The following is a 12,447-nucleotide window of genomic DNA, read 5'->3' as shown; positions in this document are numbered from 1 at the left end:
AAGGCTGATGGGACGGTAGGAGGAAACGGCGGACGGCGGCATAATATATAAGGAACATCAGGATACGGGACGTTTTCCACAGGTTGGGGTAGTAGCCGGTGTACGAGACTACATTGTAGAGCCTGGCCAGGGTGGAGAGGAAAGAGACAGGAGCTCCACGAAGGTGGCGGTATGTGACACGATCGTGACCAGGAGCAGTGTTGCGTTTTGTGCTGAGTGTAGCAATGAGATCCTGTGTAGTGATAGGGGCATTGAGTTCCATGTGTGCACTCTTGTCCAAGTACTGGAAACCAGGGACGGGGGAGGGACAGAGGTGTCAGTTTGATTTCGTACATCTGGGAAGAGGGAGTAATCGAACTGGGGATCGTTGGGGATGGAAAAGACATCGGAAAGGTAGGAGGAAAAGTGATTGGCCTTACTAAGGGAGCCAGGGAAGGTGTGATCATCATTGAGAAGAGGATAGTAGCTGGAGGGTATAGTTCCGGTAAGGCGACGGAAGGCTGACCAGAACTTGGACGAGTTTATAGGTAGGGTAGCACTTAAATGGGTGCATGTCTGTCGCCAGTCCCAGCGTTTCTTAGCCGCGAGCAAGTTTTGGATGTGTCGCTGGAGTTGCCGGTGGTGTCGTAGTGTGTTGGGTTACGCGTGTGGAGGAAGGCACAGTAGAGATGGCGGGATTCACGGAGGAGGAGAAGGACGGCCTGTGGGGGTAAGGTAGGACGGTGGGGGTGGATGGCGACAGTAGGGATGTGGGCCTCCACGGCCTCAGACAAGGTTTGCTGGAGAAAGGAGGCGGCATGGGTAACATCGTCAGGGTGGTGGTAGGTGGACATACTTCGGGGGAGGGTCATTATGAGGGTCGGCATGGGGGCGACGACCGTCTGAAATGGTGAGAACAGGAAGATGGTCGGTACCAATGGGGTCCAGGACATCGACCGCTATGCGGCCAAGGAGGTTGGGGGAGGAGAGGATGACGAGTGGACGTGGATTTGCGGCTGGTATGCTGGGGGATGGGGACAAGGTCGCCTTGGAGGGTGGAGAGGAACCGGTGCCACCACTGTAACTGGGTGACAGAATGAGTATGGATGTTGAGGTCGGCAGTGATCACGTAGCAGGAAGTCGAAAGGAATAGGGCCGTTAGGGCGGACATAGATGGTGGCGCAGGTGGCGGTAAGGCCAGGGAAGAAGAGACTAAGGATCAGGTGTTCAGTGGAGTCGGGAAGGAGAGGTTGGAGCCGAACCGGGATCTGGCGGTGGTGACCAATGGCAACTCCGCCACACGCAATCGGGAGGGGATTATCGGAGCAGTGGATAAGGTAGGGCGAAGTGTGGACGGTGTGGTGGGGTTGGAGGAAGGTTTCACTGAGGAAGAAGGCATCCGCACGGTGGGTTGCAAGGGTGTGCATGAAGAGGTTCTTGTTAGTGGTAAGGGAACGGATGTTGTTGAACAGGATACGGTGCTGTCGCGCCATGACAGGGATTTAGACGAGGGTGTCATCGAGATGGGAGAAGGTGAAATGGGCCTGGTTGTGGGAGTAGGTGGCATACATTTTTAGGTGGAAGATGGAATGGGCAGCGAGGGAGACCTGTTGGAGGATGTGAGGGCGCTGGAAAATGTGGACGTTTTGCAGGACAATGGTGAGGAACCTGATGATGTCCTCAGCAGTGGAGGGGGGGGGGACGAAGAGAATTGCCAGGAGTGCTGGGGGCGTCCAGAGGGCAGACAGGGATTGTGAGTTCAGGAGTGGTCAGAGGGGGCCGGGCTTTACATTTTTGGGAGTAGGTGGGATGGGGGAGATTGCTGGTATTACAGGAGGGAGAGGACTGAAGGTTAGGGCACTGCTCGAGGAAGTGCACTTGCTTACAATGCAGGCAGGTGGGGGCCTCGCGGCACTCAGCTGTTGTGTGTGCGTTGTAGTGCAGACACCTCTGGCAGCGAAGGGATTGAGGAGGGAAACAGGACGGTTCGACTTCTATTGCTGGTTGAAGAGGAGGGCACCCTCCTTCAGGAAATGGTCAACGAAGGGGGTGTCCTTGGAGAAAACCTGCATAAGTCGGGTGGGTCCGGCCAAGTTAAAAATGCGACGGACCACCTGCACCTCCAGCGAGGGATGCGCCTTGAGCTCTGCCAACACCTCCTCCTCCATGATCATCGGACTAAGCCAAGTGATCACGGTGGTGAGGGTCAGTGGGAGATGCTGGGGTTGGAGTTGGTGGGTATGAGACGGAGAAGGAGCAGGGGTGAGGGAAGTGTTGGGGCCAAACCGGGTGATGGGGAGGCGGGAGAGGATGTCAGTATGGAGGATGGGGCTGGGGGAGGAGATGAGAACGGAATCCTGTCTGGGAGTGAGGAGTGAGATGGGGGCACCAGGTAAGTGTTGGCGGAGGAGGAGGGATAGGTTCCGGACCTCAAGAAGGGAAGGATCGGGATGGGAGAAGAGGTATTTTTATAAAGAGCGGGGGAGGAGGAGGAGGAGGAGACAGAGGGAGCAGGGCCAGGCAGGATGACATCCATGGCATCATGGGGGGGGGAGGATGTGGCGGGGCCTTCTTGGGAGTGGAGGAGGTGGGGGTGCCACTAGGGCTCTTATGAGCGGCGGAAGCGTGGGTGGTGATATGGGGGACGGGAGCTATATGGAGGTGGCGGGATGTGGTAGGTCCCGGCGTGGACGCAGTAGTCGGAGCCGGAGATTGGGATGGTGAAAGCGATGGCGACGGCAGTGGCGTTGATGGTGAAGGCGATGGGGAGAGCTGGGCATGGGCAGTGGCCCGTCGTGCCTCCACCCTAGCTGGAGCTGCAATGACAGGCTAGGGGAGTGGGAGGAAAGGATCAGAGGTAGAGGAGCGGGAGGAAGAAGGTGGGCAGGGGGCGACAAAGAGCGAGGGAGAAGGGAGAGTTAGAAGAGGAGGGATGGAAAGAGGGGGAGGCGACTGGGCACACCATGTAATGGTGGTGGTGGAGGCGGAGGGCGAAGTATAGTCTATGACAGTGGTGGTATTAGTGGCAGTGGTGGTGGGGGCTGACATGACGACAGGTAGGAAGTAAAACAGAACAGAGAGGATAAACAGGGGACGGACGAAGACCAGAGTCCCACGCTGCTGGCGCTTGCGACGGCTGGCAGGAACGCCGCAGCTGCTGCTTCCGCGGACGGGGCCGGGGCCGCTGCTGCTGCTGCTCGGCTGGACCGCTGCTGCTGGCCGTGACCGCTGCTGCTGCTGCTGCTCGGCTGGACCACTGCTGGCTGGCTGGCTGGCTGGCTGGCTGGCTGGACGGCTGGCACCTGCAACCCTAACGCTTCGATTAGTGCACGAAAACACAAATCGAAGGGCGGTTCTCGTAGGGAGGTACTGCCAATGATGCTGATTGTTGATGCAGCGCATTCTCTATAAGGCCGGTAACCGCTGGATGAGTAAGTAAATAAAACGTGAACAGAATGGGGCAGAAAATCGATAATAATGGACGTTTGTAACCTCCACCAGGCAAATTTCTGTAACCTGCGGAATATACAGGGTGGTCCGTTGATCATGACTGGGCCAAATATCTCACGAAATAAGCGTCAAACGAGAAAAGTACAAAGAACGAATTTCGTGTAACCTGAAGGGGGAAACCAGATGGCACTATGGTTGGCCCGCTAGATGGCACTGCCATAGGTCAAACTGATATCAACTGCGTTTTTTAAAAATAGGAGCCCCATTTTTTATTACATATTCGTGTAGTACGTAAAGAAATATGAATGGTTTAGATGGTCCACTTCCTTCGATTTGTGACAGATGGCGCTGTAATAGTCACAAACGTATGACTCACAATTTTACTCAGACTGTTGGTAACAGGTAGGTTTTTTAAATTTAAATACAGGACGTAAGTACATCATTTTATTTCCTTTGTTCCAGTGTGATACACGTACCTTTGTGAACGTATCATTTCTGAGAACGCATGCTGTTACAGCGTGTTTACCTGTAAATACCACATTAATGCAATAAATGCTCAGAATGATGTCGGTCAACCTCAATGCATTTGGCAATCGTGTTCCGACATTCCTCTCAACAGCGAGTAGTTCGCCTTCCGTAATGTTCGCACATGCATTGACAATGCGCTGACGCATGTTGTCAGGCGTTGCCGGTGGATCACGATATCAAATATCTTTCAACATTCTCCACAGAAAGAAATCCGGGGACGTCAGATCCGGTGAACGTGCGGGCCACGGTATGCTACTTCGACGACCAATCCATCTGTCATGAAATATGCTATTCAATACCGCTTCAACGGCACGCGAGCTATGTGCCGGACATCCATAATGTTGGAAGTACATCGCCATTCTCTCATGCTCTGAAACATCTTGTAGTAATATCGGTAGAACATTACGTAGGAAATCAGCATACACTGCACCATTTAGATTGCCATCGATAAAATGGGGGCCAGTTATCGTTCCTCCCGGAATGCCGCACCATACATTAACTCGCCAAGGTCACTGATGTTCCACTTGTCGCAGCTATCGTGGATTTTCTGTTGCCCAATAGTATATATTATGCCGGTTTACGTTACCGCTGTTGGTGAATGACGCTTCGTCGCTAAATAGAACGCGTGCAAAAAATCTGTTATCTTCCCGTAATTTCTCTTGTGCCCAGTGGCAGAACAGTACACGACCTTGAAAGTCGTCGCCATGCAATTCCTGGTGCATAGGAATATGGTACGGGTGCAATCGATGTTGATGTAGCATTCTCAACACCGACGCTTTTGAGATTCCCGATTCTCGCGCAATTTGTCTGCTACTGCTGTGCGGATTAGCCGCGACAGCAGCTAAAACACGTACTTGGGCATCATCATTTGTTGCAGGTCGTGGTTGACGTTTCACTTGTGGCTGAAGACTTCGTGTTTCCTTAAATAACGTAATTATCCGGCGAACGGTCCTGACATTTGGATGATGTCGTCCAGGATACCGAGCGGCATACATAACACACGCCCGTTGGGCATTTTGATCACAATAGCCACAAATCAGCACGATATCGACCTTTTCCGCAACTGGTAAACGGTCCATTTCACCATGGGTGATATATCACGAAGCAAATACCTTCCGCAATGTGGTAATGTTACGTGATTCCACGTACTTATACAATTTCCTATCGTGATCCACCGACAACGCCTGACAACATGCGTCAGCGCATCATCAATGCATGTGCGAACATTACGAAAGGCGAATTACTCGCTGTTGAGAGGAATGTCGTTACACGTATTGCCAAACGCATTGAGGTTGACGGACATCATTTTCAGAATTTATTGCATTAATGTTGTACTTACAGCTAATCACGCTGTAACGGCGTGCGTTCTCAGAAATGATAGGTTCACAAAGGTACGTGTATCGCATTGGAACAAACGAAATAAAATGTTCAAACGTACTTACGTTCTGTAATTTAATTTAAAAAACCTACCTGTTACCAGCTGTTCGTGTAAAATTGTGAGTAATATGTTTGTGAGAGCGCCATCTTATCACAAAGCGAAAAAAGTGGTCCTAATAAAACAATAATATTTCATGCTACACGAATATGTAATAAAAGTGGCGGTTCCTATTTAAAAATCACAGTTGATATCTGTTTGACCTATAGCAGCGCCATCTACCGGGCTAACCACAGCGCTATCTGGTTTCCCCCTTCAAGCTAGACGAGTCTCGTTCTTTGTAGTTTTTCCGTTTGATGCTTATTTCGTGAGATATTTGGCCCAGTCACTATCAATGGACCACTCTGTATATGTGCAGTACGTAATGTTTTCAAGGAATCATGTCACATTAGAGATTGTGAATGCTTGCCTGTGCTACCTGTAGCCACAACAGTGTAATCCTGAGGTGTGAATGAGTGACTGAAAGGTGTACTAATGACAGCAGGCGCGTGCTCCTGACATTTCATCCTAGAGCAGTACAGCTACGGGTTTGTTCACATCTAGCCACCGCTACGTGCTAGTGCACATCATGAGTCATAACAAGTAATATCAGTCAATTCCGAAGAGGTGTGTGTAATATTTAGTTACTTTAATTGTATGTAAAACGTTTTGTAAGTTTGTAGTTGTATTTGGGAAAATTTTCTTAATAATCCAAGAATTTGTGTAACTTATTTGTAACATGGTCGTGAGTGCCAATGAGAAGGCATAAATTCATGTAAACTTGCTGATACGTAGCTAACAGATACAGTTGGCAAAACAGCTGAGCACAACTGGATAAATTATGACTCCGAAATTGAGTTTTGGCGCAGGCCAGTACCAGAGCGGACAGCCCTCTTTGTGGAGGTAGTGTACTGAGCAGTTCGTTTTAAAACGAACTGTTCTGCTTTGTGCGAGAGTATGAAGTAAAACGAGAGGGCAGCGTTGTGAAGTACTACTGTTCAAAGACAATGCAGCGTGAACTGAGAGTGGAAAGCATGCTTTGTGCCTATTAAATCAGTTGGGCATACAAATGCTTATTGTAGTCAGATTGAAACTAGACGACTTTCTTGAAAAAGCATTAGACCACACATCAAGAATATTAGCCCCAAAGAGCCTCGAGAATGAAGTATTTTGTCAGCAGAGGAAGCATTCACATACTACGCAGTATTTTACTCTCTGACGTAAGTAAAATGATTTCGTTAAGGGTACAGGGTACTTATAAATGCTGGAAAAATCGAATTTTATGACTTTATTAAATTTTATATTCTTTCCTGATACATATACATTATAGGGTTCAAATGAAAAATGACCTATATATACCAAATTTTAAAGTTATGGTCATGTATGCCACCACAGCCTCATTATTTCTGTTTCAGAAACCAATATTATGAGGTGCATTCAAGTTCTAAGGCCTCCAATTTTTTTTCTCCGGATTGGAAAGAGATAGGAACAATCGCATTGTTTTAAAATGAGGCTTCGTTCATTGTCAATACGTCCCAGAGATGGCAGCACCGTACGGCAGATGGAATTTTACCGCCAGCGGAGAGAATGAGAACTGTTTTAAATACTTAAAATGGCGACGTTTTCCTAACTTGAACAGCGTGCAATCATTCGTTTTCTGAATTTGCGTGGTGTGAAACCAATTGAAATTCATCGACAGTTGAAGGAGACATGCGGTGATGGAGTTATGGATGTGTCGAAAGTGCGTTCGTGGGTGCGACAGTTTAATGAAGGCAGAACATCGTGTGACAACAAACCGAAACAACCTCGGGCTCGCACAAGCCGGTTTGACGACATGATCGAGAAAGTGGAGAGAATTGTTTTGGGGGATCGCCGAATGACTGTTGAACAGATCGCCTCCAGAGTTGGCATTGCTGTGGGTTCTGTGCACAGAATCCTGCATGACGACCTGAAAATGCGAAAAGTGTCATCCAGGTGGGTGCCACGAATGCTGACGGAGGACCACAATGCTCCCGTGTGGCATGTTGCTAAGCAATGTTGACATGCGATGACAGCATGAATGGGACTTTCTTTTCGTCGGTTGTGACAATGGATGAGATGTGGATGCCATTTTTCAATCGAGAAGCAAAGCGCCAGTCAGCTCAATGGAAGCACACAGATTCACCGCCACCAAAAAAATTTCGGGTAACCGCCAGTGCTTAAAAAATGATTGTGTCCATGTCCTGGGACAGCGAGGGCGTAATCCTTACCCATTGCGTTCCAAAGGGCACTACGGTAACAGGTGCATCCTACGAAAATGTTTTGAAGAACAAATTCCTTCCTGCACTGCAACAAAAACGTCCAGGAATGGCTGCGCGTGTGCTGTTTCACCAAGACAACGCACCCGCACATCGAGCTAACGTTACGCAACAGTTTCTTCGTGATAACCACTTTGAAGTGATTCCTAATGCTCCCTACTCACCTGACCTGGCTCCTAGCGACTTTTGGCTTTTCCCAACAATCAAAGACGCTCTCCGTGGCCGCACATTCACCAGCCATGCTGCTATTGCCACAGCGATTTTCCAGTGGTCAAAACAGACTCCTAAAGAAGCCTTCGCCGCTGCTGTGGAATCATGGCGTCAGCGTTGTGAAAAATGTGTACGTCTGCAGGGCAATTACGTCGAGAACTAACGCCAGTTTCATCGACTTCGGGTGAGTAGTTAATTAGAAAAAAAATCGGAGGCCTTAGAACTTGAATGCACCTCGTATTTCGAAAAAAAACTGTGGAATTTCGGTTTACAGCGATTATACGTATGATAAATTGTATATGTTGATAACAGTGCAGGTTTCTGGTGTGTGTAATTGATTATCTTTGCTAGTATTTACTTTTGTTTTGCCGAAGTAGTTTGTTCTCGTGTTACTGAATGTTTGTTGCCCGAGTGCTACATATATTTATGGAAGTACATATTCTTTAGTGCTCAATAAATAAGAAGTATGCCACGCAATAAGAAAATCAATAAAAGGAAGTTCCGTGGTAACCAGTTCACAAACAAAGCAAGGTACACTGTTGAAAATAACCTATGCGTCAATTCTTCAGGGAAGAAACTCTCACATGGCATGACTACTGGTGATTCAAATTTTTGTGTTAACGATGAAGCTGTTCGTAGTGGATTTGTTGTTGTTGACAATGAATGTCGCGAAATGTAAACAATGTGATGGTGCAGGCTGCATGGAAATAACTGAACAACGAAGTAGCAGGAAGGGTTTAGCATCAAAATTATTTGTTCTGTGTAGATACTGTAATAAATCTACCTCGAAAATGACTTCGAACGTTGTGCATAATTCATATGATGTGAATTTGAAGTTACTGTATTCAATGCGTGCAATATGAAAAGGAAAATAGGCTACTCAAACGTTTTGTGGTTTGATGGGCCTTCGTCCTCCTCCCAGTAGGTTAGCAAGTACATAAAAATACTTTCACAAGGTGCGACATCGTCGCAAAAAAACAGTGACCCGAATATGTAATAAGTTTCCTTCAATTTACGTCTATGGTCACAAACTTTTTGTTAACAGATTACCGGTTTCGGTCTTTAATGACCATCATCAGATCTGCAGAAAATGGGAAAAAACATAAATACACTCGCAAACTGTCTACAAGTTAAGAACAATACATAGACCATAATGAAAAGTAGTACTGACAAAATTTACATTTGTGTGCTTTAAATATGAAGAGGCGTACCTGTTACATAAAAACAAAGTCCTAATGTACTGCAGCCATAGTGCCATCGTGAAATGTTAAATGCAGAATCAGTACCAGCATCGTCAAATACATATAAATAACATCACATGCACGAGTCATTCTGTCAGTAGTACAGTACTATATATAGCAGTACTTGCTGTTTAAAACATGCTGCTGTACAGTAGCCACAAGATGTTTGTGTCGTAAGTTAACCAGATGTCGCTAATGTGGGCGTACACTAGTTTTCAATAATTAATTGAAACAGCGAAAATAAAGGGGGATACAATAGTTTAAGTCTGTAATAAGCTTATATCGTATAAAAGGCATTACAGTAATAAAAAACAATAAAACGAAGAACACGACAAAATTAGTATTCTGAAAAAGAGGAAGAGTTAAGACACAGTGGTTGACACGTGCTCTAGTGCCAATATTCTAGATAATGACATAAATATTAAACATCGTTGATAGTGCACCGGGTAATATTAAACAACCATAAAACAAACCACTAAAGGAGCCACAAACGAAAGAAAACATAGGACTGCTCATAATCAGCGCCGGAATTCCGCACAGGCGGGAAGTGGTTGGAGGAACGTCACTGGCAGAGGGCACCTCGTACCCTGCGACACTCCATTGCAACAAAAGAATGATGAAATCCCGTAACAGTGGATGATCCACATTATCTGATTAATGCAGTCTATTAAAGGAATAGAGAAGGAACAGGAACATACTAGAGTCATGCGTAAAACGTATGAAAACGAAGTAAATATGCGATGCACTCAATACTAGGTGAAATTATCAACACACTATATATAGCAGAGGGGTGCAGTTATTAGATATCTCCGGCGGTAACTCGGAAGAGTACCACCTTTTGATGGGTGCATAGGCATTTATTGAAATGTTAGGTGTTCCAGGCCCAGCCAGCCGGCGAGCCAGTGATCCAGACAGCAGCAGCAGCAGGAGCCCAGCCGCCCTACCCGTCCAAACAGCCCCTGCGGTTGCCCTCCCACCGGTGGGAGCCGAGTGGGGCTTCAGCCCCAATTAGCGCCCTCGTGTATTCGTACGTCTTCGTCCGCCGAGTTCCGTTTCTTCTTTCGGTTTGTCCAGTTGTGTCCTTTTCTTATTCCCTTCTAATCGTGACTACGCCACCACCACCACCACTACTACCACCACCACCACCACCACCACCACCAACACCGCTATCACCTATACATCGTCTTCCGCCACTGCCACCACGACTACGTGGTGTGCCCAGTCGCCCCCCCCCATTCCATCCCACCGCTTCTCACCCTCCCCCCTCCTGTGCTCTTCGTCGCCTTGTCCCCATCTCATTCCCCCCTTTCTCCTCCTCTGATTAAAAAAAATGGTTCAAATGGCTCTGAGCACTATGGGACTTAACATCTTAGGTCATCAGTCCCCTAGAACTTAGAACTACTTAAACCTAACTAACATAAGGACATCACACACATCCATGCCTGAGGCAGGATTCGAACCTGCGACCATAGCAGTCCCGCGGTTCCGGACTGTCGCGCCTAGAACCGCAACACCACTGCGGCCGGCTCCTCTGATTCCTTCCCTGCCCTCTGTCGCCCTGTTGCCACCGTTCCTGTGGCCCTCGCAGTCGCCAACGCCGTCTCCATAGCCGTCGCCGTAGCTGTAGCCGTAGCCATCGCCGTCGCCCCTCGCTATCAGCATCCTCAGCTCCGGCGCCCACACTGGGACCTGCCACCTCCTGCCATCTCCCAGTTGCTCCCATCCCCCACACCTCTTCTCATCCTTCTGTCCCAATGGCACACCTGCCTCCTCTGCTCCCAAAAAATCTCAGCCTCTTCCTCCTCCCACCCCTGTGGTGGCCATGGATGTCTCCTCGCCTGTCCCTTCTACCACCTCCTCTTCCTCCTCCCTCTCCTCCTTCAAATATTTCCTGTCCCATCCTGATCCCTCACTCCCCAAGGCCTGGAACCACATCCTGCTCTTCCACCAGCACTTTCCAAGAGCCCCCCTCTCCCTCCTCACTCCCCACTGCCACTCCGTTCTTATCACCTCCCCCAGCCCAACCATTCACTCTGGCATCCTCTACGAAATCCCCATTACCCGCTTTGGCCCCAATGCCTCCCTCACTCCTACTCTGTCCCCATACCCCTCCCACCAACCGCAACCCCCGCATCACCCGCCAACCCTCACCACTGTGATCACTCGGCTTAGTCTGACGATCATGGAGGAGGAGGTCTTGGCGAAGGCACACCTGTACCTAGAAATACAGGGGGTACGCCCCACCTGCTTTATGCGGGTGTTCTCTGAACATGCCCCTCCATCGACCTTCTCCTGAAGGAGGTTGCCCTCCTATTCCATCACCGGTACAAAGTCAACAACTCCTGTTCCCCTCCTCAATCCCTCCACTGCCAGTGTGCCTGTGTTATAATGCACACTCAAAATCTGAGTGCCGTGAGGCTCTGTCTGCCCGTACTGCAAACAGGTGCACTTCCTCCGGCAGTGTCACAACCTCCAGTCCCGTCCTTCCTGCAACACCTGCAACCTCCTGCACCCTACCTCCTACCAGAAGAGCAAGGCCCGACCCCCCACCCCACTACTCCTGAACTGACCACCCATGTCCGCCCTCTGGACGCCCCCACCCCTCCTGGCAACTCCCTGTGTCCCCCCACCCCTCACTGCCGAGGACATCATCAAGTTTATAACCATCGTCCTCCAGAACTTCCACCCGTTCCAGCGCCCCCATACCCTCCAGCAGATATCCCTCGCCGCACATTCCATCTTCCATCTTAACACCCATGCCACCTATTCCCATAACCAAACCCACTTCACCTTCTCCTGTCTTGACACCCTTGTCTAAATTCCTGTCATGGCGCGACAGCACTGTATCTTGTTCAATAACATCCACTCCCTTCCAGCAAACAAGAACCTCCTCCTGCACACCCTCACGACCCATCGTGTGTATGCCTTCCTCCTCAACGAAACCTTTCTTCAGCCCCAGCATACCATACACACATCGCCCTACCTCCTCCACCACTCCAATAATACCCTCCTGATGTGACAGAGTAGCCATCGGCCACCACCTCCAGATCCCTGTTCGGCTCCAACCCCTTCTTCCCGACTCCACATTGCACCTGATCGTTAGTCTCTTCTTTCCCGGCCTCAACATTACTTGTGCCACCATCTATGTCTAACGCCCCTATTCATTTTGACTTCATTTCCCACAACGACTGCACCTCCTCCTCCTACATGGTCGCTGCTGACCTCAACATCCATAGTCATTCCACCACCCAGTTACGGCATTGGCATTGGTTCCTCTCCTCCCTCCAAGGCGACCTCGTTCCCATTCCCCAGCACACCAGCCTTGAAT

This window comes from Schistocerca cancellata, chromosome 5 (assembly GCF_023864275.1).
Source record: "Schistocerca cancellata isolate TAMUIC-IGC-003103 chromosome 5, iqSchCanc2.1, whole genome shotgun sequence".
NCBI lineage: Eukaryota > Metazoa > Arthropoda > Insecta > Orthoptera > Acrididae > Schistocerca > Schistocerca cancellata.
Note: the sequence above shows the minus strand (reverse complement) of the source record.